This window comes from Sphaeramia orbicularis, chromosome 5 (genome assembly GCF_902148855.1).
Source record: "Sphaeramia orbicularis chromosome 5, fSphaOr1.1, whole genome shotgun sequence".
In the NCBI taxonomy this organism is placed as follows: Eukaryota; Metazoa; Chordata; class Actinopteri; order Kurtiformes; family Apogonidae; genus Sphaeramia; species Sphaeramia orbicularis.
Genome location: NC_043961.1, coordinates 21,351,922 through 21,371,768, shown reverse-complemented (window position 1 = coordinate 21,371,768; position 19,847 = coordinate 21,351,922). Strand labels below are relative to the sequence as shown.

Genomic DNA, 19,847 nt, shown 5'->3' with positions numbered 1-19,847 from the left:
GTCTTAGCGGGGTCAAGCGGGTGAATAAATCTTTCCTATCTCTGTTCGGTCTAGTTTTCTGACTGCGACTGTGTCCGGGCAGGTTGAAGTGTAGTAACACATGCGGTCACATGATCGGGTCAACCAAGATATACCCTCTCATATATTATGTCCTGCATTTTATTTTATTTTATTTTATTTATTTCCGGCCATGGCTCAGATGGTAGAGCGGGTAACTGAAGGGTTGGCGATTCGAATCTCACTCTGTCCTAGTCGTGTGCTGTTGTGTCCTTGGGCAAGACACTTCACCCTCCGTCCCTCCAGTGCTGCTACTCACACTGGTGTATGAATGTTCGGTGGTGGTCGGAGGGGCCTTAGGTGTGAACTGGTAGCCACGCTTCCGTCAGTCTGCCCCAGGGCAGCTGTGGGTACATATGTAGTTTACACCACCACCAGAGGGAGAATGTGTGAGTGAATGAATAATGGATCCACTCTGCGCACTTTGAGTACGTGTTCATAGAAAAGCGCGATATAAATCTAATCCATTATTATTATTACTATGAACTGGATTTTTATAGGAAAAGTGTGTGGTGTTTTAATTATAATGAAATATATATTGAATCGTTGAAAAATATTTTTGCTGGTAATTTTTTTTCTTTTATCAACTAATAGAAATTTCAGGCGACCCAAGTTGAATTCCAGGTGACCCCACATGGGTTCGTGACCCCACGGTTGAAAAACACTAATGTAGATGCTTGTTTTTAGGTTTAGTACATGACATATTTTGCTGAAAAGGTCACTTTAACTTCAGTTTTTTTCTGGTTTTATATAATAACCTTTGAATTTACTCTGAGCTTTAATTAAAATCTACATAATATATAGATTAAATACAGGAAAATACCTGATTTTTGCTGAAAAATGCAAAATACAGGATACTACTGTACAAAATGATCATGATAAATCAATTAAATGTAGAGGAAAATTCATTTGGATGTCACAAAAATAGTCTTTATTGGTGTTGTTTTGATTATAATGAAATACATATTGAATCATTGAAAATTATTTTTACAAGTCATTTTTTTTGTTTTATCAGTTACTAGAACTTTCAGACAACCCCATTTGAATTCCAGGTGACCCCACATGGGTTTGCGACCCCAAGGTTGAAAAACACTGTTGTAGACTCTTGTTTTTAGGTTTAGTACATGACATATTTTGCTGAAAAGATCACTTTAGCTTCAGTTTTTTTCTGATTTTATATAATAACCTTGGAATTTACGCTGAGCTTTAATTAAAATCTACATAATATGTAGATTAAATACAGGAAAATACCTGATTTTTGCTGAAAAATGCAAAATACAGGATACTACTGTACAAAATGATCATGATAAATTAATTAAATGTAGAGGAAAATTCATTTGGAAGTCACAAAAATAGTCTTTATTGGTGTATAAGTGTTTGATACTTAATTATGTGTTAAGATTCATTGAGATGCAAAATTCAAAGGGTACCCAAGTTCATTAAATCCAATAAATTTATATGACATGAATGCATAAGAACCAATAAAGATATGCCCATCAGCGTTGTGAATTGCAGTAAAGTCTCTCTAGATTGGACTAAACTTTAGTGTAATCCTGAGGCGTGTGATACTGCTTTATTGACGACTATAGAATAGAGCGGACAGGAATCAACTGGACTCGGGGGTAAGTCTTAAATTAATCCGTCAAACACAGGAATTCTCCCCACTACTTATGCAAATCAGAGCATAACAACGCCGAAGAGCCAAAATGAACATGTGTGAGACGTCACCTTGTCTTCCTTTTGGAAAATGTGGCATGTGGAAGATGCTAATTAAAAAAAAACAAAAAACTGATGACTTTTTAAAATGTTTTTATAGGATTTTAATCTGCACCTAAGCGTTGACAGAAGCGGCTGTCAGCATGTGCCGAGAAGGAGGAAGAAAAAGGCAGACGTGCAAAGACAACTTCAACTAAACTCACACTGGAGACAGCAGATAACACGGCCACTGGAACACTCTGAAATCGCTTTTTTTGAGAGGTAGATTTCCTGTCGTTTCCACAGTTAGTGTTACATTCCCGCTGTAAATGAGAAATTTAATCAGTGACCTTTCTCTGTCCCTGAGTGTCTGAACACTGCGGAAAATAATTGTGCAGTTGTTCAATAAAAAGGTTGGAATTACTTATTCACCCCATATATACTTTCTACACCTGCCTATTGTTCTTTCTTTGCTGTTGGAGCACACTTCTAAGATAAGATAAGATAAGAATACAGATAGATGAGATAAGATAAGATAAGATAAGATAAGATAAGATAAGATAAGATAAGATAAGATAAGATGAGATGAGATGAGATGAGATGAGATGAGATGAGATGAGACTTTATTTGTCACACCGTGGGGAAATTTCACAGTGTGCATCCACAGAAGATAAACTAACCATGAGCCTCAGAAAAAAATCTTACAAAATGATGAAAAATGCTCATTTGCTAACAAACAATATCAATTAAATACAGAACAAACCAGTACCCGATGTCCTACAGGAAAGCGAGTTCATACTATTTTACACCCCATGCAACTGTACATAGGAACATGAGAGAAAATCGACGCTGGAGCCACTTTTCCAGTGCAAAATGGTTTCTGCTGCGGCAATAATAGGGTCTTTTATTTTTAAGTTTTAAATTTATATTCATTTATTTATTTTGAACATGCAAAGAAACAAAATAAAACAAGAACAAAATAACATTTTAATGAACACAATCTGTCTTCAAGTCCAAACAAGTCTAAATTTGCATGGTCAAAAAGGAGTAGGAAGAAGTATAAATCTATTTAATCCTACCCCTCAAATACTTTTACATCAAATACTTTTGCATCTTTATCGGTAACTTAATTCATGAATCAAATAATACGTTTTTCTTAATTTAGCATTCAACACACAACTACTACTAAGTAAGGTTCTATAAACATAAAGGCTCTAACAGCCTTGAATCAGATGACCTGTTCTACCTCACTTTTGTGAAGCAAGAAGCAATAAAGATAAATAATAAATAAAGAACTCAAACAGAACCAACTGTTTCTGTGATGTAGTGGATGCTTACTTCTGTATGTTTGCTTACCATAGGATGTAATTAGACATTTTTCATTTAGCAGTAGCCCAGTTACAACAGGGTGTGGGAGCAGAATCTGTTTTTCTTTCATTGAAATGCCTGTTTTTCCACTTCCCGCATATTTTCGCAATTTTTTTTTTTGCAAATTCCACCACATAAAATCACATAAAACCCTGCATATTCCATCTCATAATCAAGTTTTTTTCCCCACATTTTTCTGGAGGGACTGATAAATATTTATACAACTAAAAAATCTGAATTAAATATTAAATATTGTTTACATATTTACATCATCATGGCTACACATGTACAAGGGGTGTTCTGGGGGGTGGGGGGTTACTGGGAACTGTTATAGTAGTGGCTCCCAACCTTTTTTGGCTCGTGACCCCATTTTAACATCACAAATTTCTGGCGACCCCAGACATTAAAAACAGGGAAATTTTGTTGCTAAAATTAATTTGTTTTTGATCATGTAATAGTTTGCTATACTATGTTGCAAATAAACTTTAATTTTAGACTACATTTAGGCAATATAATGTGTATAATGCACCTTTTTGGTGTCTGCTTCTCAGTTTCTCTTGAAAATGTCTTAGCGGGGCTTAAAAATTAAGTTTAAAAAAAATAAAAATGTCTTAGCGGGTCCAGGCAGGTGAAGAAATCTTTCTATTTTCTGTTCAGTCTGGTTTTCTGACTGCAACTGTGTCTGGGCGTAGTAACTCATGTGGTCACATGATCGAGTCAATCAAGATATGCCCTCTCAGATATTACATCCTGCATTTTATTTGGACTTGATTTTTATTAGGAAAAGTGTGTGGTGTTTAATTGTAACGAAAAATATATCGAATCATTAAAAATATTTTTATTTGGTTTTTTTCTCTTAACAATTACTAGAAATTTCAGGCGACTCTTAGGTTGACAAACACTGTGTTATAGAGTCTAATGGCTGTGGGAAGGAATGGCCTGAATTTCTGCATGAATTTCTACTGCAGTGAGAGAAAAAAAGTGTTTCAAAGGATTAATGCGTGCTATTGTTAAACAAGTAAACACTCAGCCCCTTTCTCTAAAGTTGGATTTTTGAGTTTGAATCTGAATAAGAAGATTAACTTTAATGCAATTCTCTTCACACACACTCAATTAAAATTTAAATAAGCTCTGTCAATAAGAACATCAGACTTAAAACTTACCATACTTTTTAAGAGAAAAAAATGTCAAAACCCGTCAAGATTTTAAAGAAAAGAAAGGATTGGAACAATAAAGTACATTTTTGTGCTGTGTGAGCCCTTGGTGCATGTAAACCCACTCTGATCCACATGGTATAGAAATAATAGCAGCTGCAGCACAGTCGGCGAACGCAATTAGGAGGGATACATCACTACATGTCGAGATCCTGATTTCTACTGAGACATGGCACACAACCAGGCATTTTTCCTCCTGTGCACTTCAATCGTTCTAGTAATGAAGAGAAGTGGTTTCGTTCCACCTTTCCTCCCCTAAATTATGTCCTTGCATTGAAAGTGCATAATAGCCAGGAGCACTTATAAGATCCTCCTAATAAGCTGCTGAAGATGGAAGGTGTTAAATTAGCTGCAGAGGATTTAACACATTTGGTTGTTCTGGTCCAAGGACAATCATAGCCTGTGTATTTAATGGAGTTACTTACTGAGTAGGTGATCATGGCGTTAAAGAGAAAAACGCTGCTCACATCTGTTCGAGACGTGTTAATCTTGCATGTTTCATATCTTTGTAAGTGTGTATTGTACCGTGATAACAGCTGATAAATGCTAATATATAACAAATGAATGTGTTAAAAGTGCTTTTTACTTCTTCATTTAACCCATAAAGACCCACTGCTACTTTAGTTTCAGTTCTCAAATGAATCTTTCTCTCTAATTAACCTTTCTAAAGTGATTTATCACCATTTATTCTAATATTATCCTCTACATTTGGCATTTTCACTGTAAATTATGTGTTTTGCTGTGTTTAATTTCCAATATTTGATTTAGACGTTCATTAAAACTCAGGTTTAATTCAAAGGTTATTATATCTCCCGTCCCACCTTATTGAGCCGCATTATGTAATAAATTCCCATTATGTAATAAAAGTTCAAAATGTAATAAGAATGTCACATCATCTTGTAATAAAGCCGCATTATGTAATAAAATGACGCATCTTGTAATAAACTACCTCAATGCATTATGTAGTAAATTTTTTCACATTATGTAGTAAGTTATTACAATTTGAGAAATTTATTACAAAATGCACTTGACATATTTTATTTTAAAAAATGTAATAACATGGTTCATTATGTAATAACAATGCAAATTAATATTATTTCAGAGCAATTTAGAAGAAATTAGTCACAGGAGCTACAGGTAATGGAATCAGAACTTTAACCACACAGTTTAAAGATTAATTTAGCACATTACATTTTCCTGAAAATAAAAATGTGTCAAGTGCATTTTGTAATACATTTCTCAAATTGTAATAACTTACTACATAATGCGAAAAAATTTACTACATAATGCATTGAGGTAGTTTATTACAAAATGCGTCAGTTCATTACATAATGCGGCTTTATTACAAGATGACGTGACACTCTTATTACATTTTGAACTTTTATTACATAATGGGAATTTATTGCATAATGCAGCTCAACAAGGTGGGACGGGAGATATAATAACTTTTGAATTAAATCTGAGTTTTAATGAACGTCTAAATCAAATATTGGAAATTAAACACAGGAAAACACATAATTTACAGTGAAAATGCAAAATATAGAGGATAATATTGGAATAAATGGTGATAAATCATTTTAGAAAGGTTAATTAGAGAGAGAGAGATTCATTTGAGAACTGAAACTAAAGTAGCAGTGGGTCTTTATGGGTTAAATGAAGAAGTAAAAAGCACTTTTAACACATTCATTTGTAATACATAATGCGGCTTTATTACAAGATAACGTGACATTCTTATTACATTTTGAACTTTTATTACATAATGGTAATTTATTACATAATGCAGCTCAACACACCTTGCCCATACTGTCTGGTCCTGCTCAAGGTTATATGGTTTCTGGAAGAATTTTTGAAAGATTATGTCTACAGTTCTAGACACTGAAATTACACCTTGCCCACTTATTGTCATCTTTGGAGTACCCCTGAATTATCCTAAGTTCATCGCACAGAAACTAAATGTGTTAGCATTTGCTTCTTTGATTGCCCGTAGATGTACTCTCCTTTAGAAGTCACCTAAACCTCCAGCAGAAGACGCCTGGATAATGGAAGTAATGTCTTTCTTGAAACTGGAAAAGATCAAATTTTCTCTCAGAGCATCAACCAAGAAATTTTACATTACATAGAAGCTTTTCCTCTCTTACTCTGATAAAAAATCTGTAGAAAACATAACAGAATAGAATAGCTATAACACGCGTAATTAAGTGAATGTGGACCAATAAGGGGGGGTACTACTTTTCTCCTTTTTTTTTTGTTAGTTTAAGTTTCTGTTTGCCGTTAGGTGTTTATTTGGAAAAATGGAAAATTGGACTTGTGCTGAGAGGATATGTATACTGAAAATGTGTCCTAATTAAAAGATTATTTAAAAAAAAAAAAGGCTGTTATATCAAAACAGAGAAAACTGAGGAAAAAGGGACTTTTTCAACAAATCTATCATTAAATGAACATAAACCCAGTGTGTCCATCCACTGTCAATGATCCAACTCCATGGGTTTTACTGGTGAATCAATGTTGTAGAAGATGACAGTGTTTCCATGGTAACTACAGAGGCTCTGAACATCCAAATGGGTCATATCTGATCACCATGAAAAGATGACAAACTGCATTTTACACCAACTATTTACATGAATTGATAGGATTAGTGCATCAACAGGTATTACACTTTTTAGGTCAGTAGACGCTTTAGGTCGCCGGTGGATGTTTGGGTCTTTTTGGGTTGATGACGAATCTGTTTCCACTGAAGAAATGTGCTCCAGCAGATAATTTCTACAGCCTTAGAGTGCACGAAAATGATACAGTTGTTGTTTTCTGTCAGACCACTTGAAATATCATATGTTTAAATGTACAATTCCAAAAAGGTTGGGGCATTTTTTTTTTTTAGAGCATGTTTGCTAGTTTTTATTAGTTATCGTTTTTTTCTGAATGCTTAGTTTTAGTTTAGTTTAGTTTAGTTTAGTTTAGTTTTAGTATTAGTTTTAGTTATTTCATATATTTTATCTTCCTCACCATCCTATTCAAAGAAATTAGTGAGGCACGAATCAGTGGATTACCCTGGACACTTTATTTGGGGGTTGGGTTAGGGCGGCTCATTGACTGAGCAGAGACACAAACACACATTCATTATGATGTATAAATTCCCTATAGCAGGTTGGGGGTGTGTGAGTGTGATCCATACACAACGTCACTTACGTGAAAACAATGCGAAGATGTGCATAGCGTGAGAGGAGACGCACAAAGCAGCCAGCAGTTAAACCAGATAGAAACATATATAAACCACCTAACCAGCAGTTAAACCAGATAGAAACATATATAAACCAGCTAACCAGCAGTTAAACCAGATAGAAACATATATAAACCACCTAACCAGCAGTTAAACCAGATAGAAACATAAATAAACCACCTAACCAGCAGTTAAACCAGATAGAAACATATATAAACCACCTAACCAGCAGTTAAACCAGATAGAAACATATATAAACCAGCTAACCAGCAGTTAAACCAGATAGAAACATATATAAACCACCCAACCAGCAGTTAAACCAGATAGAAACATAAATAAACCACCTAACCAGCAGTTAAACCAGATAGAAACATAAATAAACCAGCTAACCAGCAGTTAAACCAGACAGAAACATATATAAACCACCTAACCAGCAGTTAAACCAGATAGAAACATAAATAAACCAGCTAACCAGCAGTTAAACCAGATAGAAACATATATAAACCAGCTAACCAGCAGTTAAACCAGATAGAAACATATATAAACCAGCTAACCAGCAGTTAAACCAGATAGAAACATACATAAACATATATAAACCACTTATAAACATATATAACCCAGTTCCTCATCAGTAAACCACACCTTAGCAGATCTCTCATATCTTAATCATCTCCAGTTCCATTATTAGCCAACTTTGCTTCAGTTCAGTTCAGCTAGCTGTAGCTCGTAACATTAAACGTTTTTTTTTAACATTCTAACAGGTTCCGTACCTCTGTAATTGGATTAGTTTTCATCCTCCTCTTCTCTCCTCTTCTAAACTGTGCAGTTAAGGCCTTGGAAGGCCTTTTCATGGTGATAAACTCTCCAGTTTTTACCTGGATGCTAGTTCAACACTGACTCTGTCCTTCAGCTCTGCTCTGTCTCTGTCACTCACACACACACACACACACACACACACACACACAGTGAGTGCAAAAAAAAAAAAAAAAACGACCCCACGCATCACTAAAGTAAATCCCAGACAGGACTGTGCTGCTGTGTCCCAGCTTTAGTCTGTATGTTCCAGGTAGAGTGGGAACCAGAAGACAACTGGAAACCACCAGTGACCAGACATGACAGACTGTGAAGTGTCCTATGGTGACTCCAGCTAAAATTGCTGGAGCGAAATAAATCAATTTCACATCAATCTGACGCTGACAAAGACGATAACGAAGGGAATTTTATACATAATTTTTATACGTTTTAGTTTTGTAACCACACAATACAGTTTCGGTTAGTTATCGTTTTTTTCTTTTAATTTGAGTTTTTATTAATTTCAGTTAACGAAAATGTTTTTTCAATTTTAGTTTCCGTCATTTCGTTCGTTTTCGTTAACAATTATAACCTTGGTTGGGACACTGTGTAAAATGCCAGAAAAACAGAACGTAATAATTTACAAATCTCATAAACCCATATTTTATTCACATCAAATATTTCAACTGAAAAAAAGTCCCATTTTAAGAAAAAAAAAAAAAAAACATGTTTCTAAAAAGTTGGCGTGGGGCCGTAGGTGACGGAAAAATGAAGAATTTAAAGGTTAACCCACTTCATTATCACTGTAGGGAAGTTCTGTCGCTGCATTTTACCTAATTACCACATTAGCAGTGAGCTGCCATTGAGCCCCAGTTCTTCAGCAGTATCTTGGTCAAGGGCACTGACAGCACTAACCTATGTATAACTGGTTTTGATGGTGGGGGGGATACTGGAGGGAATTCCAACAGCATGGAGAGAACAGGCAAACTCAGCCTGCCCTGCATCAACTAGGGATAGAACACAGAAACTTCTAGCTCTAAGGTGGAAGCATTAAGTATTATGTCACCACACTGCCCAATAGTGTTCAGAATATTAACAGACAAAGGGATGTCATTCACACAGGCTGAATAAAATACATTACAGATACGCTACTGTGCACATAAACATGTTTTTATCTAAATTACATGAAACTTCTGTGAAACACATCAATATCTAAACTGTTTAATACCTGTCCATCCACTAATTCTATCAATACATGTAAATAATTGGTGTAAAATGCAGTTATTCATCCTTTCATGGTCATCAGATATGACCCATTTGGACGTTCAGAGGCTCCGTAGTTACCATGGAAACATTGTCATCTTCTACAACATTAATTGACCAGTAAAACCCATAGAGTTGGATCAATGACAGTGGATGGAGACACTTGGATTATGTTCAGTTAATGACATATTTGCTGAAAAAATCACCTGATATAACAACCTTCAACTTTACTGTGCTTTTATGTACATCTACTTGATCAGTAAATCAAATATAAGAAAATACCTGTTTTTCACAAAAAAAAAAAAAAAAAAAAAAAAAAAATCTAAAATACATAGGAGAATATTACAATAAATGACAATAAATCACTTAAGAAAGGTTAAATAGGGAGAAAAATTCATTTGGGAACTACCACAAAAGTCACACTGAGTCCTTATGGGTTAATATCTGTAAAGACATCTGTATTTCATGGGTAGAAAAGCTCACACACACACTATTTCCACTTCCTAAACCATCAAGAGCCAGTAGAGTCAATAGTTGGCTCTTTTCTATGTCATAAAATTTACACAACCAGCTCTTATCAGAAGTGTGTGGCCCACCTAACCTTCAGTGGTAGAAGCCCATTCATTTTCTACCTGGGAACTGATGCAGTTACACCACTTTCTCTTTGACAAAATCAGTATTTTTACACTGCAGAATAGCTGCTTCAGTTGGTTATTTTTAGTTATGTTAACCCATAAAGACCTAAACACCCACCTTTAACCCAAACCATCTACTGATCTAAACTGTTGAATACCTGTTGATCCACTAATCCTATCAATACATGTAAATAATTGGTGTAAAATACAGTTTGTCATCTTTTCATGGTCATCAGATATGACCCATTTGGATGTTCAGAGGCTCTGTAGTTACCATGGAAACACTGTCATTTTCTACAACACTTATTCACTAGTAAAACCCATGGAGTTGAATTCATGACAGTCAATGGACACACTGAATTTATGTTCAGTTATTGATATCTTTGTTGAAAAAGTCACTTTTTCTTCAGTTTTCTCTGTTTCTGATATAATAAACCTCAACTTTAATCTGAGCTTTTATGGACATCTACATGATCAGTGAATTAAAATAGGAAAATACTTGATTTTCACTGGAAAAAAAAAGCAAAATACAGAGGATAATATTATAATAAATGGAGATAAATCACTTAATAAAGGTTAAATAGAGAGAAAACATGTATTTAGGAACTGACAACAAAGTAACACTGGGTCTTTATGGGTTAAAAACCAGGCCCCCTTCTCAGGACCTTTCAGAATTATACTGGTAGTGTTTCACCAGTAAAACCCATGGAGTTGGATCAATGACAGTGGATGGACACACTGGGTTTAGGTTCAGTTTGTTCAGTCATTGATATCTTTGTTAAAAAAAGTCACTGTTTCTTCAGTTTTCCCTGTTTCTGATACAATGATCATCAACTTTAATCTGAGTTTTTATGAACATCTACATGATCAACAAATAAAACACCTGATTTTCAGTGAAAAATAGCAAAATACAGAGGATAATATTATAACAAATGGTGATAAATCACTTAAGAAAGGCTAAATAAAGAGAGAAATTCGTTTGGGAACTGACATAAAATTACCACTGGGTCTTTATGGGTTAAAAACCAATCCCCGTTCTCAGAACTTTTCAGAATTCTACTGGCAGTGAAGGCTCAGGCTGAAATTTCAACATAAATCCAACTGCTACAATTGACAAAAAGGGGACGCAGCGTGCTTTATTTTCAGTAAAGTTTTGTTTTTGTGCTTATACGAAATTGTGAATTTGTTCTTTGCACCTTTGGCCACTTTTAGCATTCACATCATGTGCAGACCCAGTAAAAAACCCATGGAGTTGGTTCAATGACAGTGGATGGACACACTGGGTTTATAGGTTCAGTTTGTTCAGTCATTGATATCTTTGTTAAAAAAGTCACTGTTTTTCTTCAGTTTTCCCTGTTTCTGATACAATGATCATCAACTTTAATCTGAGTTTTTATGAACATCTACATGATCAACAAATAAAACACCTGATTTTCAGTGAAAAATAGCAAAATACAGAGGATAATATTATAACTAATGGTGATAAATCACTTAAGAAAGGCTAAATAAAGAGAAAAATTCATTTGGGAACTGACATAAAATTACCACTGGGTCTTTGTGGGTTAAAAACCAATCCCCCTTCTCAGAACTTTTCAGAATTATACAGGTAGTGAAGGCTCAGGCTGAAATTTCAACGTAAATCCATCTGTTAGAACTGACAAAAAGGGGACGCAGCGTGCTTTGTTTATCGATAAGGTTTTGTTTTTGTGCTTATACGAGTTTGGGAATTTGTTCTTTGCACCTTTGGCCACTTTTAGCATTCACATCATGTGCAGACCCAGTAAAAAACCCATGGAGTTGGTTCAATGACAGTGGATGGACACACTGGGTTTATAGGTTCAGTTTGTTCAGTCACTGATATCTTTGTTAAAAAAAGTCACTGTTTCTTCAGTTTTCCCTGTTTCTGATACAATGATCATCAACTTTAATCTGAGTTTTTATGAACATCTACATGATCAACAAATAAAATTCCTGATTTTCAGTGAAAAATAGCAAAATACAGAGGATAATATTATAACAAATGGTGATAAATCACTTAAGAAAGGCTAAATAAAGAGAGAAATTCATTTGGGAACTGACATAAAATTACCACTGGGTCTTTATGGGTTAAAAACCAATCCCCCTTCTCAGAACTTTTCAGAATTATACAGGTAGTGAAGGCTCAGGCTGAAATTTCAACGTAAATCCATCTGTTAGAACTGACAAAAAGGGGACGCAGCGTGCTTTGTTTATCGATAAGGTTTTGTTTTTGTGCTTATACGAGTTTGGGAATTTGTTCTTTGCACCTTTGGCCACTTTTAGCATTCACATCATGTGCAGACCCAGTAAAAAACCCATGGAGTTGGTTCAATGACAGTGGATGGACACACTGGGTTTATAGGTTCAGTTTGTTCAGTCACTGATATCTTTGTTAAAAAAGTCACTGTTTCTTCAGTTTTCCCTGTTTCTGATACAGTGATCATCAACTTTAATCTGAGTTTTTATGAACATCTACATGATCAACAAATAAAATTCCTGATTTTCAGTGAAAAATAGCAAAATACAGAGGATAATATTATAACAAATGGTGATAAATCACTTAAGAAAGGCTAAATAAAGAGAGAAATTCATTTGGGAACTGACATAAAATTACCACTGGGTATTTATGGGTTAAAAACCAATCCCCCTTCTCAGAACTTTTCAGAATTATACAGGTAGTGAAGGCTCAGGCTGAAATTTCAACATAAATCCATCTGTTAGAACTGACAAAAAGGGGACGCAGCGTGCTTTGTTTATTGATAAGGTTTTGTTTTTGTGCTTATACGAGTTTGGGAATTTGTTCTTTGCACCTTTGGCCACTTTTAGCATTCATGTGCAGACCCTCACATCTTAGTACGTCACAGAAAATTCCGTTTTGCAGTTTTTTTTCCTTGTGCTTCAGTCACAACTAACAAAACGCACCATTTGTCAAACAGTTCACACACTGAAGAGGAGGATAAACCTGAACACACACCTCGGTGATGCAGGCACTTTTACGCAAATCTATATCTGTGAATAACGCCCAGTGACACATCTCTCACCTCCAACTATGTCACATATATAAAAATCCATAAGCAACATCCCTCTTCTATTTTTTCTGCCATCACAGAGCAAATCTTAATTTCCCAATGGTGCAACGGGATGGTATCTTTTGGGTGCACCCGATGCTTGAGTACTCCCAAAACTCATTAAGACCAAAGTGCAGAATGAAAGAAGACGAGTAATCTTCCTCTAGAGCAAAGGAGCCGATTTTACAGGTGACTTACCGTGGCATATATCAAGCTTTCTTTTGTAGTCACTGCTTTCCTTCCTCGGCACTAATATGAAAAATCTACGTGCGTGTGACATATCGCAAACGACTGTGTGTTGACAGTTCTTAAAGGCGCTGAGAGTTTAATGATAGTGCTGGAGCAAAAGGGCTTCCCACAGTGAAGTCAGCTTGTCATAATATGAAGCAAAGATCACAGGTTTATTATATCTCACCTCATATTTGCTGCCTAAATGAAAAGTACGTCCTTTATTCAACTTTGATGTGAATGCTGTGAATTTCTGAACCCTGGAAAGCTCACGGCAAATCAGTCGTCAGATTGGCCCAGATTGTGAGAGTGAAGCTCATGCAAACATTTAACGGTAACAACATAATGACAAAGGGCCATGAAATCTGCGTAAGGCTCATCTCCAAAGGAAGGCTGTCAGACATTTCAGATATTGCATTGTGTGTGGGACATATTTTTGACATGGAATTGCCTTTTAACCCATAGCTCCTAAACCAGGGGTGTCCAAACTTTTTTTAAAGAGGGCCAGATCTGATAATGTGGACATTGCCAGGGGCCAGTGGTCCCTTCAGACGTTTTTTAAACAGTAAAAATTACATATAAAAGCGATAATTTTAAAAACAACTTTATTTTCATTGTCAAAATATAATTTTTTTTAAATGCCAATGTAACCAAATTAAACTCAGGTGTGAACAAATTAAAAAAAACCAAAACATTTCTGCCTTCCTTTCACATCTGGAGTCAGATAACATAGAACAAACCATGTGGAGTATCTTAAACGTCCAAGAAGTTGATAAAAATCTTAACCCCACATTCATTTTAAACATGACTTATGTGAGTAATCATAACTCATATTTTACTCAGTAATGCAAAGTCTGTTAACATTTAAGATGAAAACATATGACTCTTACTCTTGTCTTTCACAAAATCATTCAGAAAGTAATATTTTGTGTCACATCTACAAGTACATAACACCAGCAGTTATAGGCAACTAACCTGGCAACTTGGTAGCCTGCCTTGGTGGCGAATTCATTGAACTCCCAGGTTCACATGAAGAGTCACTGTTGTGAGTTTAAAGCAGCTTGAATTTGCTTCACTTTTTCGGAACGCTCACTCCCTGCTAGCTTGTCGTATGCGTTAGCATGTTTTGTCTGCTAGTGTCTCTTTACGTTGAATTCCTTAAACAAGGCAACAGTCTCTTGACAAATTAGGCAAACACAATCACCTCGATTTTCAGTGAAAAAAATTTGTAATTCCCATCTCTCCTGGAAGCGGCGGCCCTCACTGTCAACTTTCGTTTTTTATTTACAGGCGCCATGGTTAGAAATTAGCGAAAAGGGTTCACGGCAAGGTCACAGAGCCAGATAGAGTTAGAGTGGTGCTGCCACCATGAGGTGAAAGGAGAAACTGCATTTTGAACCTTTTATGATTCATGTACTCGGTTCAACAGTCCAAGTGGGCCATAAATAATATAATATAAAACTGAAGCTGTGGGCCGTATAAAATCTGACCACGGGCCGTGATTGGCCCCCGGGCCGGACTTTGGACATGCCTGTCCTAAACTATGGAACGATCTGCCTCTCCATATCAGACAGGCCTCCCCTCTGTCTGTTTTTAAATCCCTTCTTAAAACCCATTTTTTCTCCTTGGCTTTTGAAACCATGTGAGATGTTTGAAGGTACTATCTTTCTTCTATTGTTTTTATTTGGTAGTGGTTTATTGTTCTTATTTATCTATTTTATTCATTTATTTATTTTGTTGTTTTTACAGGGCGGGGAAGCAAAATTTACAATGAACATTTAGTTGTTTTTTCTCAGCAGGCACTATGTCAATTGTTTTGAAACCAAACATATATTGATGTCATAATCATACCTAACACTATTATCCATACCTTTTCAGAAACTTTTGCCCATATGAGGAATCAGGAAAGCAAACGTCAAAGAGTGTGTGATTTGCTGAATGCACTCGTCACACCAAAGGAGATTTCAAAAATAGTTGGAGTGTCCATAAAGACTGTTTATAATGGAAAGAAGAGAATGACTATGAGCAAAACTATTACGAGAAAGTCTGGAAGTGGAGGAAGCGACAAAAAACGTACCAAAGCTTTTATTAAAGCTCTCAAATCCAAAATCCTAAAGGATCCAACCAAATCCATGAGAAAAATGGCAATTGAACTTGAGGTAGACAACAAGACCGTTAGAAATGCAGTAAAATATGATTTGAAGTTAAAATCTTACACAAGAACACCAAAACACTTGTCGACAATAGCAACAAATCCAACTTTAGCAATTTTTGGGAATCATGTTTATGGCCGCCTTCTAGCCCAGATCTAAACCCTCTGGATTCTGCTATTTGGGGCGTTTTAGAACATGCTACCAATAGAACATCACACAGCAATGTCGACTTTCTTAAAAATACTATTAAAGAAGAATGGGAGAAGCTGTCACCCGAATATTTGAGGAACACTTGCGCAAGTTTCAGGAAGCGTGTGAAGGCAGTTATTGAGAAAGAAGGAGGACACATAGAATAAAAACATTTTCTATTATGTACATTTTCTTGTGGCAAATAAATTCTCATGACTTTCAATAAACTAATTGGTCATACACTGTCTTTCAATCCCTGCCTCAAAATATTGTAAATTTTGCTTCCCCACCCTGTAATTGTATGGCTTTTTAATCTATCTTGTATTTTATTCTTTTATTTGGATTTTATTTATTCTTCTGTATAGCACTTATTTCTTTTTTGTAGAGTCTCTATGTCTTTAAATCTATTCTGTATTTTATTCTTCTATTTTGGTGTTAATTATTCTCCTGTACAGCACTTTGGACCACTGCAGTTGTTCTAAAATAAGGTTGGATTGGATTGGATCAAGACCCAGTGCTACTTTTATGTCAGTTCCCAAATGACATTTTCTCCATAAGCACTTATCCATGCATTTATCTCTAGCACAGTGGTTCCCAACCTTTTTTGGCTCGTGACCCCATTTTAACATCACACATTTCTGGCGACCCCAGACATTCAAAATGGAGACATGTTTTTGCTAAAATTAATTTGTTTTTGATCATGTAATAGTTTGCTGTACTATGTTGCAAATAAAGGTTAATTTTAGATGACATTTAGTCTATATAATGTGTATTATTATGGACGGAAGCAGAAAAACCAGGTGTAGATTACTGCACAAAGTGAGAATTTTATTTTCCTTGGTCAAGATGTGTACAGTCAGTCCAGCTTGGATATTTTTATTTATTTATTTAATTTATTTTATTTACCCTTTATTTAACCAGGAAGAAAATCCCATTGAGATTGGGAACCCCTTTTCCAAGGGAGTCCTGGCCAAGAGGCAGGATTTACAAGGCTGACAATTAATACTGAACAAACAATAACTCAAACTATGAATTATGAAAGAGCTGCAGCATCTGAAACCGACCACAATGAACATTTGAAAGATAAACAGTACCACAGTGCTTCAGTTTCAGCTTCACAGTTTGTCATGTCTTTTATGGATTGGGATTGTCTCTGTCAACTCATCATGTATTTTTTATTAGTAATTTTTTATTTTTTTTTATTATCAATTACTAGAAATTTCAGGCGACCCCATATGAATTCCAGGTGACCCCAAGGCTGAAAAACACTGCTCTATGAGGTTAGACTACTGTAACGGCCTTCTCCCTGGACTCTCTAAACCAGCTGTAAAAGACAGCTGCAGTCCATCTAGAACGCTGCTCCTCAGGTCCTGACTAGAACCAGGAAGTATGACCATTTTAGTCCTGTGCTCAGGTCTCTTCACTGGCTTCCTGTCTCAGAGAATAGACTTTAAAACAGCTCTGTTTGTGTATAAGTCTGTCCATGGTCTAGCACCAAAGTGCATCTGTGACATGTTGGTCCCATATGAACCATCTCGGACCCAGAGAACCTCAGAGACTGGTCTTTGCTGGTGTCCAGAGTCAGGACTAAACAGGGTGAAGCTGTGTTTCAGTTCTATGCAGCTAAACTCTGAAACAGTCTTCCTGATGATGTGAGACCGACCTCTACTGTGACAATGTTTGATTCCAGGCTGAAAACGACTCTGTTCAACTGTGCATAGAACAACTGAAAGGGTTCTATCTGCTCTCTTCTCTTTTACTTTATTTTAATTTATTATTATTAATGTTTTATTACCTGCGTTATGTTTTCATCAGGGCTTGTCTGTTTGTCTGTTTGTTAGCAGGATAACTCAAAAAGTTATGGACAGATGAAATATTCAGGAAATGTCGATACTGGCACAAAGACCAAATGATTATTAAATTTGGGTGGTGATCAGGGTTTTAATTTGCATGTTTTTAACTTGTCTCTTTTCCATTTTTGTAAAGCACTGTGAATTGCCCTGTGTGTGAATTGTGCTATACAAATAAATTTGTTTTGCCTTGCCCATAACTAACCTTTCTTAAATGATTTGTCACCATTTGTTTATAATGTCATCTTCTGTATTTTATTTTGAATCAGTATAAATCAGCTATTTTCCTGTATTTAATTCACTGATCATTGTAGATGTTCATAAAAGCTCAGATGAAAGTTGAGGGTTATTATATCAAAAGCAGAGAAAAGTGAAGAAAAAGTGACTTTTTTTTTTTTTTAGTAAAATCTCTCATTAACTGAACATAAACCCAATGTGTCCATCCACTGTCAGTAATCCAACTCCATGGGTTTTACTGGTGAATGAATGTTGTAGAAGATGATGGTGTTTCCACGGTAACTACAGAGCCTCTGAACGTCCACATGGGTCATATCTGATGACCAAGAGAAGATGAAAAACTGTATTTGACACCAATTATTTACATGAATTGATAGGATTAGTGGATCAACAGGTATTAAACAGTTTAGATCAGTACATGGTTTTGGTAGATACTGGATGTTTGAGTCTTTATGGGTTAAATAAAAAAAAAGAGCAGCAATTTAGAAAAGCTTAAAAAACGTAAACAAGGATGCTAATGTTTGTTTTATGATACATAATGCACAACTTAAGCTGGTTCAATTGATTAACTCTAATTTTATGCCATTTTTTATCCCACTCCAAGAAAGGGAGGCAAAGGGTATTGTTTTATGTTAAGTTTGTTTGTTTGTTTGTTTGTTAACACTGTAGCAGAAAAAACTATTGGTTTGATTCACACCAAATTGGTTTATACAGGGTGGGGAAGCAAAATTTACAATATTTTGAGGCAGGGATTGAAAGACAGTGTATGACCAATTAGTTTATTGAAAGTCATGAGAATTTATTTGCCACAAGAAAATTGACATAATAGAAAATGTTTTTATTCTATGTGTCCTCCTTCTTTCTCAATAACTGCCTTCACACGCTTCCTGAAACTTGCGCAAGTGTTCCTCAAATATTCAGGTGAAAACTTCTCCCATTCTTCTTTAATAGTATCTTCCAGACTTTCTCGTAATAGTTTTGCTCATAGTCATTCTCTTCTTTCCATTATAAACAGTCTTTATGGACACTCCAACTATTTTTGAAATCCCCTTTGGTGTGACGAGAGCATTCAGCAAATCACACACTCTTTGACGTTTGCTTTCCTGATTACTCATATGGGCAAAAGTTTCTGAAAAGGTATGGATAATAGTGTTAGGTATGATTATGACATCAATATATGTTTGGTTTCAAAACAATTGACGTAGTGCCTGCTGAGAAAAAATAACTAAATGTTCATTGTAAATTTTGCTTCACCACCCTGAAGATCTGACTATATTTTGGGAACACTAGGTCAAACTTCGAATTTTTTCAGATTTCTTTTTCCTCATTTACTTATAATGGGCATAATTTCAAATGTCTGTAGCAGCAAAACTATTGGTTGAATTCATATCAAATTTGGTTTATAGCTTACCAGTGACCCATAATAGGTGTGGTTATATTTTGGAAAAAGTAGGTCAAAGTTCAATTTTTTTAGGAATTTTTAAAATCTTCTTTTTCCCCATTTACTTATAATGGGCGAAATTTCAAATCTCTATAAAAACATCAATTTTGTTTCAATTTATTTCAAATTTGGCTCATGTATAGATGCAACTGATATAGTGACATCCCCACACACATAGACATGATGACATCAGCTGGATCGATGCCAAAATAAATTACAATACATGCGAGGGGTGGGGTTTGTTGTGCCTGGTACCACTTGGTTTTTTTTGTTTTTTTAAAATATTTATTTATTTATTTTATTATCAGCAATATAAGGAGCTTACTGTTCATTTAAGATGATAAGCTGCTGTTGGCTTACGTAGGGAAGCTGGAACTGTGGGCCATGAACTATTATCTGAGGGGTACCGGCTTGTGTTTGAAGTC

General features: G+C 35.5%; 1 protein-coding gene across 1 annotated transcript in view; it reads right to left on the bottom strand.

Moving 5' to 3' along the window:
• The window catches only part of slc2a9l2 (solute carrier family 2 member 9, like 2), a 357,677-nt gene that overhangs the window by 148,850 nt on the left and 188,980 nt on the right, over positions 1–19,847 (bottom strand). The window lies entirely within an intron of this gene.